The following is a 15,359-nucleotide window of genomic DNA, read 5'->3' on the forward strand; positions in this document are numbered from 1 at the left end:
TGGATAGCAAAAAATGCATCTGAAGACCTTGGGGATGTACCAGACGACTTCTCCTGGGTTTTCTGTAATGCACTTAAACTTCTACACAGATGTTTTCAAATATGAGTACAGACTATAATAAGTTTGAGAACATGTAGGTGGATTTAGTTTTCTAATGTTGGTTCACCATTTGTACAGTGTGCTTCTTTGTGAACAAAATTGTTTCTTTTCTGTCTGGACATCTGTCAAGTGTGTTAATTCTGAGAAAATGTGCAGATATCAAAATTATATTGTGTGATCACCAAGCCAGAAGGAAAGTAATAGTTTTTCTTGGTTTTTTTTTTTTTTTGAAAGATCTGTCAGCCTCTAAATTAGTAATTTCAACAACTATAAAATTCCTTTAACTTATGCATTCATAGAAATTAAAAACTTGCTATCCTATGGGTTTGTGTATTTAAATACAGCTCACTTTCTCTTGTGCATAGTCTTGAAAGGCACTGGGAACCACTGGTCCAATTTGCAGCCAGAGCAAACCTTTATACTGATTCCTGTGGTAACACCAGCAGGTCTGTAGACAACACAGCACTTGGAGTGGGAAAGTGAAGCAGTGTATGTGTGATGAATTTATAGGAGTACAGTCCCTTGGGAAATGTTTTGAAAATATCTGACACTTGATATAATCTACTGCATTCCAAATGCAAAAAAAAAAAAAAAAAGGAAAGCTCTTTAGAAGTGGTTTTCTGAGCCCCAGGGATGTCCTCTGGCAGAGATGGTCCAGCTGTATCCAGAGAGGAAGGGATTCCACCACAACTAGGAAAAATAAATACAATAAAATAAAAATTGGCACAAGTGCTGCTTTTGTTTTGGTGGTGGGAATATTTAAGGTGTTCAGCAAGCACATCTCAGGCTCATTTTTAAGTCTGATTCCTTTCTTAAAAGAGAATAAATTACAATATAAAGCTTTAAGTTCTCTTCTCAGCTAGCTAGTATGATTCCCATTGCCTTCTGTGGACTTGTACAGTTGGAAGCAGGTACCTGTTCCCCCTTTCAATTTAACAAGTCCTATTACTGCTGTCAGGTGTCATGATATGAATCTGGGGGTGACGGTATGAATTTGCAGTGGTTGTAACCTTGTTTTATACTTGCCTTATTGCAGAAGGAGCTTGAAAATAGGTTCATGTTCAGCTTTTGTCTGTCACTTCTTTTACATCCCTTTTTTTTTTTTACAGCTTTCTAGAAAATTCAGTGTAAGAACTGGTTTGTAAGGCAGAGATCTTATCTGAGGAAGGGATCCAGAGTGTTGAAATAAATGTTGCACTGACTCTGTAGGAAAACTGGACCAGGCCCTTGACACTGCATAAGAGGATTCATGGAGGTGGATGTCTGTGCTTTTTTCTCTCACAGAGGTTTAAATCTTCTTGATTGGACATGGGTGTTGATATGTGTGGCACCTTGTGTCCGCTGCACGTACACATGTGTATGTGTACCAGGGGAAAGGAAAAGCTGAAAAGGAGGGATTTCACAGCCGACATTTGCAGCCAAGTCACATTTCAAAGTGCCAGGGAGAACAGCATTTTAAATTTTGTGGGTTTTTTTTTTCTGAGGGAGGCACGTGAAGCATGAATTTGATCTCACTGTATCACAACCACCTTGCCCACAAGTCAGCAAGGTGGCCTTCCATTTACATTGCATACAGTTTCATTCTTTAATTTTGCTGAATTTCTCGTTTGTCTTGCTGGAGTTTCATCACCTGCCATAGGTTACTAGTCTGTAATGCATCTGAATCTCAAGCTCAGTCAAAATGTTAGACTATGCAAAAGAGGGGGAGGTGAAGGGAGAGGTGGAGACAAGAACAAAAGGCCATTGCCACCTCCAACAGGTGGATACCTCATGCAGCCAGAGCTGCCAGCAAGGAGAGCATTGCCCACTGCTGCTGGGCTTCATGTCTCTGGGACAGCCCATAACTGTCAAAGTGTAGAGACAAGGATCATAACATGAGGAGATGCTGAATGTGGTGTTTCATACAATCTGCCCTTCAGGGCTGATCCCAGCCTCCCTGTCCCCATCTCAGCCTACAGGGGTGCAGGCTTGACCTCCCCTTTGACACAACCTCTGGGACCGTCACCACAGTTTTCAAGGGTGTGACAAAAGTAGCCCCTGGCTTGTCACATGAAGTAGCTCATTTTAAGGAAAAAATTTTCCTAAAATGAGCTTGTCCATAAGATTGTGTGGAGTTTGAGTTGAAAGGAAAAGAAAACGAAATACATGGAGTTTTTTGAAAGATGGTGGGAGATTAAAAATGCTACCATTTCCCTGACCTTATTTCTTTTTCTGTGAGTTTAATTGGTATCTGGCAATTATTTAAAGTGGCTAGCAACTATAAAAGCCAAGTATTTACAGTCATTAGCAACTCCTCATGTTGGAAAATAAGCCTATTGAGTATTAAATTAAGTCAGACTGCTTAATTAATACCATCTCAAGGCTGTCCTAAAGAAACTTCCCTACTCTGCAGGTCTACATGGATGGCAGAGTACACTCTCATAAGCTAAACTGTGGGCTTTTCACCAAGCTGGCATGACATGTTACTGAAAACATTAAGATTTGTGTAGTGCAGGCAGTTTGCAAGACCTTACTTCTGCAAGAATGAATGTGGCAGGCTTCCCAGATCTTTTATATTTATTTATTTATTTATATGCGCAGACACATATATAATCTGCCTTTTAGTTAATTAGCTAATGTTTGTAAAGTGCTTTGAGGATTAAGTGCTATGTAAGTGCTAATTATTATTATTATTATTATCTCTCAGTATGCCTTAGTAGACAAGGTCAACCAAGAAGACACCGAAGAACGTATCTGCTAATGAAAGCCTGATAGACTGTTTGCTCTTCATTTTTCTTCCCCATCCCCCAGCCCTGAGAAAGAAGATGGTGTTAGACACTAGGAAGGACCTCCTTAATGATGCAGTTTGGTGAAATCCTGGACAGGATTGTCTGATGAGTCCAGTAAGTGTCTGTCACTGGACACCCTTAAGAACAAGATAGACAAACCTGTGTCAAGGAGGTCCTAAGTGTGTCTAGTCCTGCCTGAAAGGACCAGGACGTGTGGGGTGGTTAGTGGAAATCCCTCCCAGGTACAGGATATGGTGGCTGTCTTCTATACTCTTTCAGTTTGATGCTTTCCTGTGAGTCAAAATGCCTGTAAGCCAAATATTTAAGGCATGGAAAGGGTTGTAAAGCATGGGGACAGACTGCTCAGGGAACTGGTGGAGTCACCATCCTTGGAAGTGTTCAAAAATGTGTGGATATGGCACTTGAAGTGCCATATGGTTCAGTGGCGAACATGGTAGTGGTGCTGGGTTGATGGTTGGACTTGATGATCTTAAAGGTCTTCTCTAAACTTAATGATTCTATGATTCTAAAACATGCAGGTGTTCCTGGTCCATCTGGAAAACTCCTCAGAGAGGTGTTGAGGTTTTGCTTGCAATCCTATTAAAAAAGAAAAAAACACATGACAAGGTTGCACTGCTTCATTGCCCAGTCCCCCTCTGTGGAATGTTATCACTCCCATAGCCAAGTAGACATAATTTCTGCCCATGGACCACCAGATCCTTCAGCCCCATGCGAGATTTGATTTTGCATTTGACACACGTTAATAATGTGCTTAGCGCTGCTTTGCTTCACCCGTGAGGGGCCAGGTGCCAGCAAAGAGGTCCTTTGCTGCCTGGCCCACATTGTTCCTCTGTTCTTTATCTTTCACCAGGCAGGGAGTTTTCCCATTTTCACATCTCCCTTTCTTGATGCTGTGTGAGTGACTGTTAGGTGCAATAAGAGCGATACAGTGCGTGTGCAGAGTGCCTTTCAGTCTTCTTTATGATGTGCAGACATTAACCAGCCCTCATAAAATCCTTTCAAGGAGAATGGATGTTTGTATTTAAAACACACACATCAATATATTTAGAGATGTCTATGTGCATGTATCTGTCCCAAAGAAAGAAAGAACAAATCAAGGCAATGAAAGGTTGAAGAGAAGTTGCAAAGGTTGGCATCAGGCTCTACAACTTTTGGTCAGATGTTGTCCATGAGAACAACAAAGCAAATCACATCTCTTTGTTTCTAGGCATCTGACTAAGATTTAATTACTCTTAAATGTTTATTTCCACACTTGAATGTAGGTACATCCATGGTAACATGGGTGTATATTGTTGTCATTTGATGTCGGATTTGGTTAAGTATATCTTTAATTGCTGGCAGGTAGTAACTGGTTCTCAAAACTTCTGTTGGCCAAGATTGTCTTTTTACCAAAAGAAGAGGTATCTGATTTTGGCTTCATGGTACCCTTTTTTTTTTTTTTTTCACTTTTGCTGAACTTTTGTTAAATATATGGGTAAGGAGGAAAATTAGTTAAAGCATTAGATGTGGGAAATATAAAGTACTGCTTCAATATGATTTTCTTTGTCTTTCACTGCAGGGAGTTTTTATAAACTCCCTTTTAGCTTTAAAGTCTCTTAAAAAGACTTTAAATAAATAGGATGAATGTTCTTTGGGGAAGACAACGAACACAGTTAGTTGAGATAGGCTGGGGTTTTTATGTCTGTTCTTGCAGCTGAAATTCAAGCCTGCTTCTTTCCTGACAAAGCCTAAGCATGTGAAGGGGGAAAGAAAAGATGAGGGAATAGTCAGCACCAGAGACAGAAGCTGTTTTCTTTCACTTGCTGGCTGCTACGGTCCTATCAGCTGCCCTGAGACTGGACAAACTCAGCCCTTCTGGATAATTTAAGATGTTGTGTTTTACTCTTTGTTTTGCTTGTGGTCACAGAAGCCATGCAAAAGATGGAGCTATGCCTGGCATGGTGAAATCTTTATCCAAAGGACAGCAGAAGGCAGGGCAAAGAAGGGCAGGAGTAGGATGAGGAGGGAAAATGCAAGAGGGGGTGACCTGAGAAGCAGTGTGCAAGACTGGTGTTGCTGGTGTTGCAGTATTTCAGAAAAGCTGGTGGAGAGGGGACCATTGTCAGGGTCCTGTTGTCTAGTTCTCTTGGATTAAGATCAGTCAAACCAATGAAGGTAGTAATGCTGGGCAAAAGGAGGTAGTGACAAAAGGAAGGTGCATCAACTCATTCTTCTGTTGAATCCTTACTCTTAATTTCTGATCTTCCTCACCTCTTCCCATGAATTGCCCACTTTTCCCTCTAACCTGCACACTGATTCTGGAAGAGATATATATCAGTAACCTTCTCCTAACTGAGACATATTCCTTTAAATCAGGGAATTAATTAATTTAATTAGTCAAAAGAAGTTATGAATAGTTATAACATATATTGTTTCTGTGTTTTTATAGCATACATGTATGTATATGTATAACAAGGTTATATATATGTGTTTTATGCTTATATCATCATAGCATTTTACTATATAATTATGAATTATTACATAACTCAATTATAATAATTATTGAAAAGTAATATATCATTGTGTTATAACATTAATGTTTTATTATATATAGGTGTACGTAGAAGCTCAGGACATATCTTGGATGGCTGAGAGAAGATTGGACACAAATCTGACTAAAGCTCAGTTCCTCACTTGAAGTCAGTGAAGCCACCAAAGTACAAAATGAACTTTCTCTCTTCCCCCCCCCCCCCAATAACTCTGCCTGGATTTTCAGAGTAAATAATTTGATTTCCAAAGTTTTCTGATAAAAACACTCAGGTTAGTTATCAGACAGTCCATTACCTAAGAAAAATTTCTTGTACTGGAAGGGTTACAGTGAAAACAGAAAAGCACTAAGAAAAGTGGTGAATATATGGAATTGTATTGTTGAGAGACAGTAAATAGACTGTATGAGATACTGATTAGCCCACAAAAGTGAAGCTTGGATGCATCTGATAATGGTCTGAGTGGTGGGGGGCAAGTTCCCAAACAAAGACTTTTTCCTGCTGTACTACTGGAACTGGAGGGCACTCCCTGAAATAATTAGGCAGCAAGTTTAAATCAGCAAAAAGGAAGTTTTCCTCCCCCCAGCTTCCCCAGCACTTGCAGTGCACGATTGTAGCGTGAAACTCCTTGTCACAGGATGTTGTAGAAGCCAGCAGTATAAATGGGTTCAAGAAGGGATTAGACAAATTCATGGAGGAGAAGTCTACTGGGAGCTATTAAACACGATGGTCCAGATGCAACCTCTGGCTCAGGAAGTCCCCAAACTGCTGATTGCTGGAATCTGAGAGGTTATACCAGCGGAGGGATCACTGTAATTGCCACGCTGCTTATATTTGCTTCTGAAGCACCCAGCGCTCGCTGCTGAGGGAGATGAGATGCTGGGTTGGATGGGCCATCAGTGACTCAGAATGGCTCATCTATTTTTATGTTCTTAATTGTTGTAAAATGAATGGAGAAGCTACCTTGTTTTTCTCCTCTCTACAAGCTGAAATTCACTAGTACCAAGAAATTCAGATTTCCAACTGCTCAGGCCACTCAGGACAGGCTCCTCAGAGCCAGAACAGACACAACTCAGCACATTAAGTATAACATATTCCATACTGGCCTCTGTGACTGCCTGGGGCCAAGTAAGCTTGCAGCCCAGATCAATGGCTGGAACCACATCTTCCCTCTGGGTACAGAGGCCTATTTGCTTATACGAGTAAAGATACTCAAGCAAAGTTGACTCCAACCTTGGGGCTGGAAGTTGAGGAAGATAAAAGCGTATTGCTTGCTGTACCTCCTTCTCTAGAGCATGTAAAAAGGGATTAAGCAGCAGGGTTGGCAAATGGAAGAAGGTTTAGCTGCCTGCATATACAACACCAGCAGTTACTGCTCTAAAAGCTGAGTGGAAAAACTCGGAATTGGTGATTTTCTGCATAGTTTCATCTGTAGTGGTACAGGGGTGAAGGTAACCCGCTGTAGATCCAGAGCCATAACCTATGTCCTCACTCCAGGCTGGTACAAAGGCACTCTCAGCCTGCTCTGTAAAGGGTAATGGCTTGTTCACACTAAGAGATGAGCTCAGCAGGATGCAGAACACCTCATTTTTTTGGGTAGCATTGATCCAGAAAACAGGAATGTGTTGACCAAAGTAGATTTGGGTGGATCTTTGGCAAAATTGAAATTCATGCTGAAGGACTAATAAAGGAACTGAGACTTGGCTGGTTGTCTGTTGAGCAGTACCCTGCAGGGTTAAGTCTTGGTGGGGATGTGTCTAGTGCTGAGTGCTGTGTGATCAGGCTAAGTTATGGTGTAGACTTCAGGGATTGCCCCAGAGAAGGACTTAAAACCCAGGGGCCTGAACACAAATCAACCACAATTGGAAGCAGTTTGGAGGTGAAGCTCTGCTTTTGAACCCTCTCCAGTGCATGTGTGTTTACCCGAAGTCATCCTCCCCTCCCCTTTTCCCCTGGCATCCCCTTCCCAAACTGTTCGCAAATGTTGCCACTGGGGATTTGTATATGAGGAAAAAAATGAGGTGAAAAAAGCAAAGGGAGGAGGAGAAGAGCTGTACCTCTCCTGCAAATGCAATAATTCAGATGGGGGAACGTGCTGTTAAAGTCTCTGCCTTGACGTGTGTATGTGAAACGTGGCCAACTTATGGTTTCTGTGGGAATTGTACGTTTGAATTTTCTGCCTTTTGTGTGGTTAAATTCTCAACCACAACATTGCATTAAATAGTCGGGCTTTTTTTTTTTTTTATATTAGTTGTTGTATGCATAAAGCTTAATGTTTTGCTGCTTTCTGAAGGTGGGAGGGTATTTGTGTGTTTTTGTGCTCGGGCGATGACACGGCGGTTTACTTTAGATCAGAGTGCGGAGGATACGCTCGGATTTCTGCCAAAGTGAAAGGAGGGGGGAGGTGTTGGGAGCTCTTTCTAGTGAGAAGGGATGGCTCAGCAACAGGGGTGTACTGCCAGACCAACAGCAATTATAAGGGACAGGAACAGGCCTTGGGATTTCCTGTTGTGATACTGGATTTTCTCTCTAAGTAAGCAGTTCCAAACTTGCTCCAACTGATAGAGCCCACCAGTTTTCTTTGGTCTTCCCTGCACCTTCCCTCCTCCAAATTCTTGCTCTACAGCCCCCGGGAACTGATATGAGAGACCTTTGCAGGAAAACAGCACTGACTGTCCACCCAGTAAAAACCAGCATTAATTGCTGCTGGGGTTGAGACTCTCCACTCAAATCAAGCACTGACATGATGTGAAGGTCTGGTTTCCTGTCAGCCTCTATAGGAGCCTAGGGAAGGTCAAGAATAAAGCCTGGGAGGGGCATGGGGATGCTGTCGCCACATCCATTCTGTACTTCTGAGGCAGCCAGTGCTGGAAGTTTTAATGTCGGTGTAGATGAGGGTTGTGGGGCATTGAAATGTAAATTGGAAGGGTTTCGCAAGACGTGTTTATGTGCTGCACCAGCAGTAGGCTGAAAGGTGAAGGCTTAAACTTGACAAATGTATTTTCTTTTAATCAGTGACCAGCAAAAGAAAATGGGTGTTTACAGGTCTGTGAAACCCATTAGCTTGGGCTGGGTACATTATTGCACTCCTGAAGTAGTCTTAGGGAATCATGGGTGTCAGAAATTGTCTCCTGTAGCACTAAGGAATGTCAGATAGGCTAGTGAGGGAGAGTGCTTCTTTTTGCTTCCCTTTAGTTATGCTTTTTTTGGATGCTGTTCTCAAATTTGTTCTTTGAAAACACAGGTTCCAAGTTCCTGTAGCCGCCAAAAGTAGCTCAACTTTTCAGACCCATGCCCTGGTCCTGGTGGAAGTCAGAGATGCTTGGAGCTTTGCTGGGCCTGTTGGAGATGGAGATCTGGGGATAAAGGGAAACCAACGTTTGCTCTTGTGGGAGCTTAAACTTCCCTTTTCTTCTTCCAGCCTGCCGAGGGTTATTATCTTCATGAAAGGTTATTATCTTCTGTAGGGAAGGTGGTATCTTACCTTTCATTCTTGCTTCACATGCCTAGTGAGTCCTTCACCATGGTAACATCCCTTGTATTTTTTGCCTCAGTGGCCCTGTATGCTCCTTTCCAGCCAAAAAGCAATGATCCCACGTTTAAAAGCTAAGGCTGACCTGACTTTCCCACTTGCCCAATGAGTCCACTATCTGTGTCTTCTCACTGTATTTTGAGCTTCCACATTTCCTATGGGCACAACCTTCCAAACCAGATGGAGGGGAATTTCTTTGCTCTTCCCTTTCCTCCCACAAAGAGCTTTTGGGTGCTTCTGACACCCTGAGACCAAACTGAGATGGGTGAGGGCAATCCTGTGTGTGCACATGAATGTTTATTCCCACAGGATACACTCTGTTCTCAGACCTAATGTGTAGGTAAAAGGCAATTGGTTTTAAAACTCCTTTAAAAGAATGTAAATATATTTTCTGTTTTCACCCACCAGGTCCTTGAACAGTTTGTGATGTTTTTAAAAGGCAAATGTCTTGTCTCCTTCACTGTCCCCAGAATAAAATCCTGTCCACTGGAGCATATGGGAAATTTTCTTGGACTTTAGGAGAGAGGGGCTTCAACCTGCATGTGTTCTGGTAGAGACATTCTGGATACCTCCACAGGTTTTTCCCCCTTGGCAGGATTTTCTGGCCTGTTGGAGAAAGTTTTCTTCTCGTTCTGCCTCTTGACTGCTCTAAGGGCACAGACAAGGACACTGTTAGCAGAGAAGCTGAGTTTATTGGCTTCAGATCCTGTGATTTGGATACATTCTGCCCTTTTTTGAAACAATTCTTGGTTTTGAAAGCAAATGGGGGCTATAATATCGTGAATTGGACACTAAATTTCTATTAATTCATAAAAACTAAAATAGAATCCATTAGGAGTAGTTTGGTATTGGTGTGAAAGGAGATGTAAATTATCTACTATCATGCTGGAAATGCGAAAGCTAATCATGTTTGGCATCAGGCCAGCTACCATTAAAGTAATTATTTTTAATCATCAGCTTTTGGTGACATGAATACTCATATTTGTTGATTTACTGTGGAAAGCACTTTACATTGTAAATAAAAAGCTGAGAAAATATACATTTTGTTTTAACGATAATAATAATTATTCAGATAAAAAGACATTTGCTTTTATGAAGCCAAAAGAGTCAGTTTCTGTGTCCCTGTCAGTCGATATAATCAGCCTGATCTAATGGCTGTCATTAAATGGGAAGCCCACTGACTGTGGAGGGGTTTGGATCCTATTCCTCTGTGAATGCTACATTTTTTTTATTCTTTCAAAATTACCAGTAGTGATTAGTAAACTGAACCACTGCTGCTTAACACTTTTGTGGTTTTTTTTGGTGGGGGGAATTTAAGTTGACAAAAATTCAAGCAGAGGTGTCCTGTGTGTAACCTGCATTTGAAGATAAACCCCATAAAATATTGTAAATGATCTACATTACTTAAGTTAAAATTCCTAATTTTAGCTTGTTTTCTTTAGTTTTTCAATGAGGCTGAAACTTATAATTGCCTGTAGGAGTTCTCTAAGGGGAGATATAAGTGCCCTTGCTTATTTGGGGCCATTGTAAATCACCTGTCTACAGGAATAACGCTCTATATGCTGGCATTGCATGTCAAAACATTACTCTAAAATTTGGAAGTATTTAATAAGAGGACCTGTAATACATTCAGTCAAGATCCCATGGATATGAATGAAAGTTTACCCCAGTGGTCCCTCTCTCCAAAAATATGTGTGTCTGGTTTGCAGAAAGTATGCCTTGATTTCATGGGCATGGAATCTTCTGGTGTGAAATATACAACGTTTAGGTAATATGTACCTAATGTATAAAATCTATTTAGGTGAAAATAACTCATTAAGCAATCAGGGAGTTCAAATTCACCATGTTGTGCCTGGACACACAGTGAGAATATGAAAGCAATTCAGGGAGGGGAAAGGGTTATTAGTGGGTAAAGCAAAAGCAGCACAAAATACTAAGTGTGGGGCTGTTTGTGATTTTAAGGAAAGAGGGACTGGCTCTTAATTATAGTAGAATAAAAAGCTTATTACAGGGTGTGAGAGGGCGTGGGACCAGGTTATGCTCAGAGTCTCAGAGGCAACATTATTACGTGCATTTTGACAGAGTATTTTGCACAAGCCCAATTATAAGAGGACCAAGTACCTCGAACAGGCAAATGAAAAAAGGAAAGCAAACGAAAGCTCATGTCCCGATTCCCTCCTTAGGTAAGCAGATCCAACCAAACACAGGCTGATTCCAAAGCCATGAGAGCATTGTCACACTAGATAGAAGTGGCCACGTCCTGGGTGGCCAGAAAGACCCATGGGAATATTGGCTCTCATCTAGTTGGCACCAGCATTTCCACCCCTCAGCAATGTAGGTATTGATTTTGTCAGACTTGTAGTAATTTCCTTTTCCTCTAGTTTTTGACCACATAACATGGTGAGTTCCTGAGTGTAACATGACTTGGTAGAAGTTTGCTCTATTGCTATGGAAGAGGCTGTGCTCCACTGCAGTTGTTATCTCCTCCTGTCTCCACTCAAGCTCCATTCTCAAAACTTGGACCTTCTTTGAGCCTCTCCTTGCTGCAGAGCATGGTCTGTGCAGCCAGCCTTTGTAGAGTGATGCCTCTTTTAAAACCCAGACTGAGTAGCCTCGATCAACCTGATCTGGTTGGAGCATGTGAAACTTGTGAATGGCCACTAAGCCCCAAGATACTTCTGCCTCTTTTACATCTCCTACCTCAGAGCACAGACATATGGAAGGCTGTACACCCAAACTGCTTTTAATATTGGCCCACAAGTTAGCCTAGGGCTTGAATTCCGGTCTTTCTAGGCTATAAATCATGGTACAAGTGCTTAAAAAAAAAGGCATCAATTTGCCTGTGGTTCTTCCTTGTGGAAAAATGGTGTGTGAGCATTTTGGGTCATTTCTTAAAAGAAAGAAAACAACCAACCAAAAGAAGGCAAACACTTTGTGGGAGGAAGCATAAGAATGTCTAGTAAGTGTTTTTAAATAACTTAGGTCAAAAGATAAAGATCAAAAATTAAAATATTGGTTAAGTTGGTTGTGAAAATAAAACTCAGTTGGATTTTTCTAAAGGCCTAAATGTAAGTAGATAATTGGGCCAGTGCTAAATCAAAATGTTTCCTATTCTTGTGTATTTTAATTCTTTTTCCTTGACAAAGTCATGAAAGGTGAAGATGTACTCTTTTCTGACAATGATTCAGTCCTACATGGAAAAATAATTCAGTTAAATTCATACTTTACTAGTAGTTCTTTAGAAAAGGGAAGTCCCCAAGTCAAATAGTTCTTTAAAGATTGTGCCTTATCCTGCAGGGAGTTCCAATATCAGCTTTACTGGTTTCTCATCAGAATTGTAAGGGAGAAAAAAGGAGTTATGATAATTTTTCCTGAAACTTTTAGGGAGAAAAATCCTTTTTTGGGGGTTTGTATGACTGACTTCATTCTGAAATATTTTGTCCATCAGTTTCAAATTTTTCCAGCAATTGGGTTTATAAAGGGGACTCTAAAATGTTCCTTTTAGAAAAATTTCAATGTAGATTACTAACTCAGGTTTTTGGGGCTTGTTTTACATTTTATATAATATAATAATACAACATTATAAAATCTTAAGAAAGAAATTACTTTCAAGAAGGAAAATTCCAGATCATTCACTTCAAAATTCTGTTGTTTTAAACTGTGCATCCTACTGTATTTTTTTTTTGTTTCTACAGAAACATTCCAGAAAATATTGCATGAACTTGCAAAGGATTTTGATTGACTGTTTCTGACTATTCTCTCAAAGTTTTCTAGGCACCTCCCATTAGTTTTTGAGCCTTTATTCAGCTTTCTGCATTCAGTTTTGCTTCCACAGCATTTTTCTTATCTGTTTTCTCTCTGACATTTCAGCAAAAAAAGGTATTCTCATCCCTCCCCATGTCCTGCTCCTGTGTTTTCTCAGATTGTTGAACAAGGCACTATGCCAACTATTTTATAAAATTTGCACTTGTTCTTCCCATGGCCATTTACATAATTTTTCTTCTTATCAGAAAGAAATCAGTCCGTGCTCCATCTGCCTCCATGTGAAACGCTCGCTCCACTCTTCGGTACTTTGCTAAATCCGTCCTCTCCTTCTCATCAGCATGCAGTGCCCGTCTCCCTGGCTTTGGAAGTCTGTGCACTCCAGCCGGGAGCCTCGGTGGACGAGCAGATCTGTAGGCAGGAGTGTCGGTGTGGGTTACCTTCGCTGTTAGCTAGATGGTGCTAAAGAATTTTTGCTTGTCATCGCTGAGGAGACCATTTGGAGTGCAATCCTCCTTTCGGTTCCTGGGCTCGGAATTACAAGGCAGCGCTTTTGCTTTGTCCTAAATGCGGTGTAAGCTGCTGCTGGTGCACGCAAGGAGGCAAAGCCAGGGAAAGACCTGCTCAGGAGCATTTTATGGGTTAGGCCTGTTGGTTTTGATGGCTTCAGTGCGCTGTGGATCAGCCCCAGGAGCCTTACGTGTACTTTGACATCAAAGAGGTTTTGCCCTCAGAGGACTCCCTCTCTCTCCTGTGCCTGTTTCCGGTCTGCTGGGGCAGAGATGGGCTTATAGCAAACTGGCAAGTGCTCTGCGTTTCGCTCTTGCCGTACCAGCCTTGGGAGAGGAAGGGTTTCCCTCTTGCCTTTCGGAGCTGTGCGCTGCTGCAGTTGGGAAATCTTTAGAGGTGAATAATTCAGAAAACAAACAAACTCAAACACCACCCCTCCAACTTGCAGTAAGTGCTGTTGGAGCCCAGGTTCCCTTGCTCCTTCAGTGCTGCTGTTTTGGATTAACAGAGCCCTGGCTCTGATAAATACTAACAAAGTGTAACGAATGATCAAAGCTGCATTTACAACCCAATGAGCTTGAAATGATTGATCTGGATGACATAATAATGATAACCAGTGAGATGAGGCATGCAGGACTCTACCCCTCCAGGTACTGGGAGAAAAGAGCAGGTATTAAAAATGACTCCACTTCTTAGGTCATCAAGTTGTTCCCATTCTGATATAAGTGGAAGACCCTTGCTTTCCCCCAGAAGAGCCCTGCAGCTGCTTAAGGTTGTTCATATTCTTTTGATAGTAATTCATTGTTTTGTGCAGATTACAAAGTTTGACTGATGACCCAGTAAGTAAGATCGAGTCATTCATGACTGTTCCCTGTGCTGCTGGGGATCTAAGCCTCTTGCCCGGAGTTCAAAGCGTGGTGGAATCTCAAATGTTGTTCTTTGCAAAGCCTGCACAAGGGCCATAGTCACAGATGTCAAAGGATATGAATGTATCTAGCACATGAATTTTGCCATCTGGAGATTTCCTCTTATACCCCAAAAGACTGGCTAGAGGATTAACGACAGGACAATGAGGACAAATCATAACTGCAGTTGTGTTTTAGAGCTTGGCTGCCTCTGGTCCCATGATAACCTGACAACCTCTCCAACAGCAGCGTGTCTCCTTATAGCCTTCCAAATCACACTGTCAGCAGACTTCCTTCTCTACTACAAAACCAAAATACCTTTCTACTGGCCTTAGGCCTGGCAGATGAGAAAGAATTAGACCTCTCTTTTCTCTTTTTTCTTCGTTTCAGTCTTTGACTGCAAAGAGCGTCAGGATGTGTGGGATGCTCACGTTCCTCAGCACTCCTTAAAGCCAACTCACCCTTCTATAAAATTAGCAGTACATGCTGTTTATTTCTAGCAGGTTGCTTTTTCCAGGTAGGAGCAAAAGATCTTGTACCCTCAAAGTCACCAGTTTGATGTTATAGAAGATAGTCTATTTGTGCATGGAGAAGATATTCTCACAGCACTGTGAACATCTTTGCTTTACAGGTCTGAAACTGTCACTTGCTCCGGATTTACAGCAGGAAAGTATCACACTTTAGGGACAAGTTCTCTGGTGCTACTGCACCATTATCAGCCACCAACTACTTGTTCCTTTATTTTTCTCCTCACAGAAAAAAAAGAAAAAAAGAGTTTGTCAATCAGAATAAATTTATTCACACATGGGCCAAGGAGCATTAGTATTTTAAAAATACTGGGCTGAGTCCTTAGCAGGATATAAGTAAACAATAACACCTTTGAAGTCAAGAAAACTTTTCTCATTTTCCATTTGAAACTTTTTCAGTGTGATACTGAGGAGGTGTTCACAATATCTACATTTACAGGGGAATTTCTCTAGGTTTCCAATGAAGTTGACAAGGAGACAGTCAGTTACTCTGGAAGACAATTACAGCATTCAAATACGAATCTGAATTGTTCAGTGGACAATTTTTTTATTCTCCCACTCCACCACCATCTCTTTTCCCCCTTATCCCTCCCTGGACCATAAGGACTGTGCCAGGTTAAGCACCTGAAGCAAGGTGCTTAAAATTTGGCCAGCAGAGTAGCATGTCGCGTCACCACTTTCAGCACTAACTCCAGCTGTTCCTTCAGGAG

The sequence above is a fragment of the Chiroxiphia lanceolata genome, chromosome 3 (genome assembly GCF_009829145.1).
Source record: "Chiroxiphia lanceolata isolate bChiLan1 chromosome 3, bChiLan1.pri, whole genome shotgun sequence".
Lineage (NCBI taxonomy): Eukaryota > Metazoa > Chordata > Aves > Passeriformes > Pipridae > Chiroxiphia > Chiroxiphia lanceolata.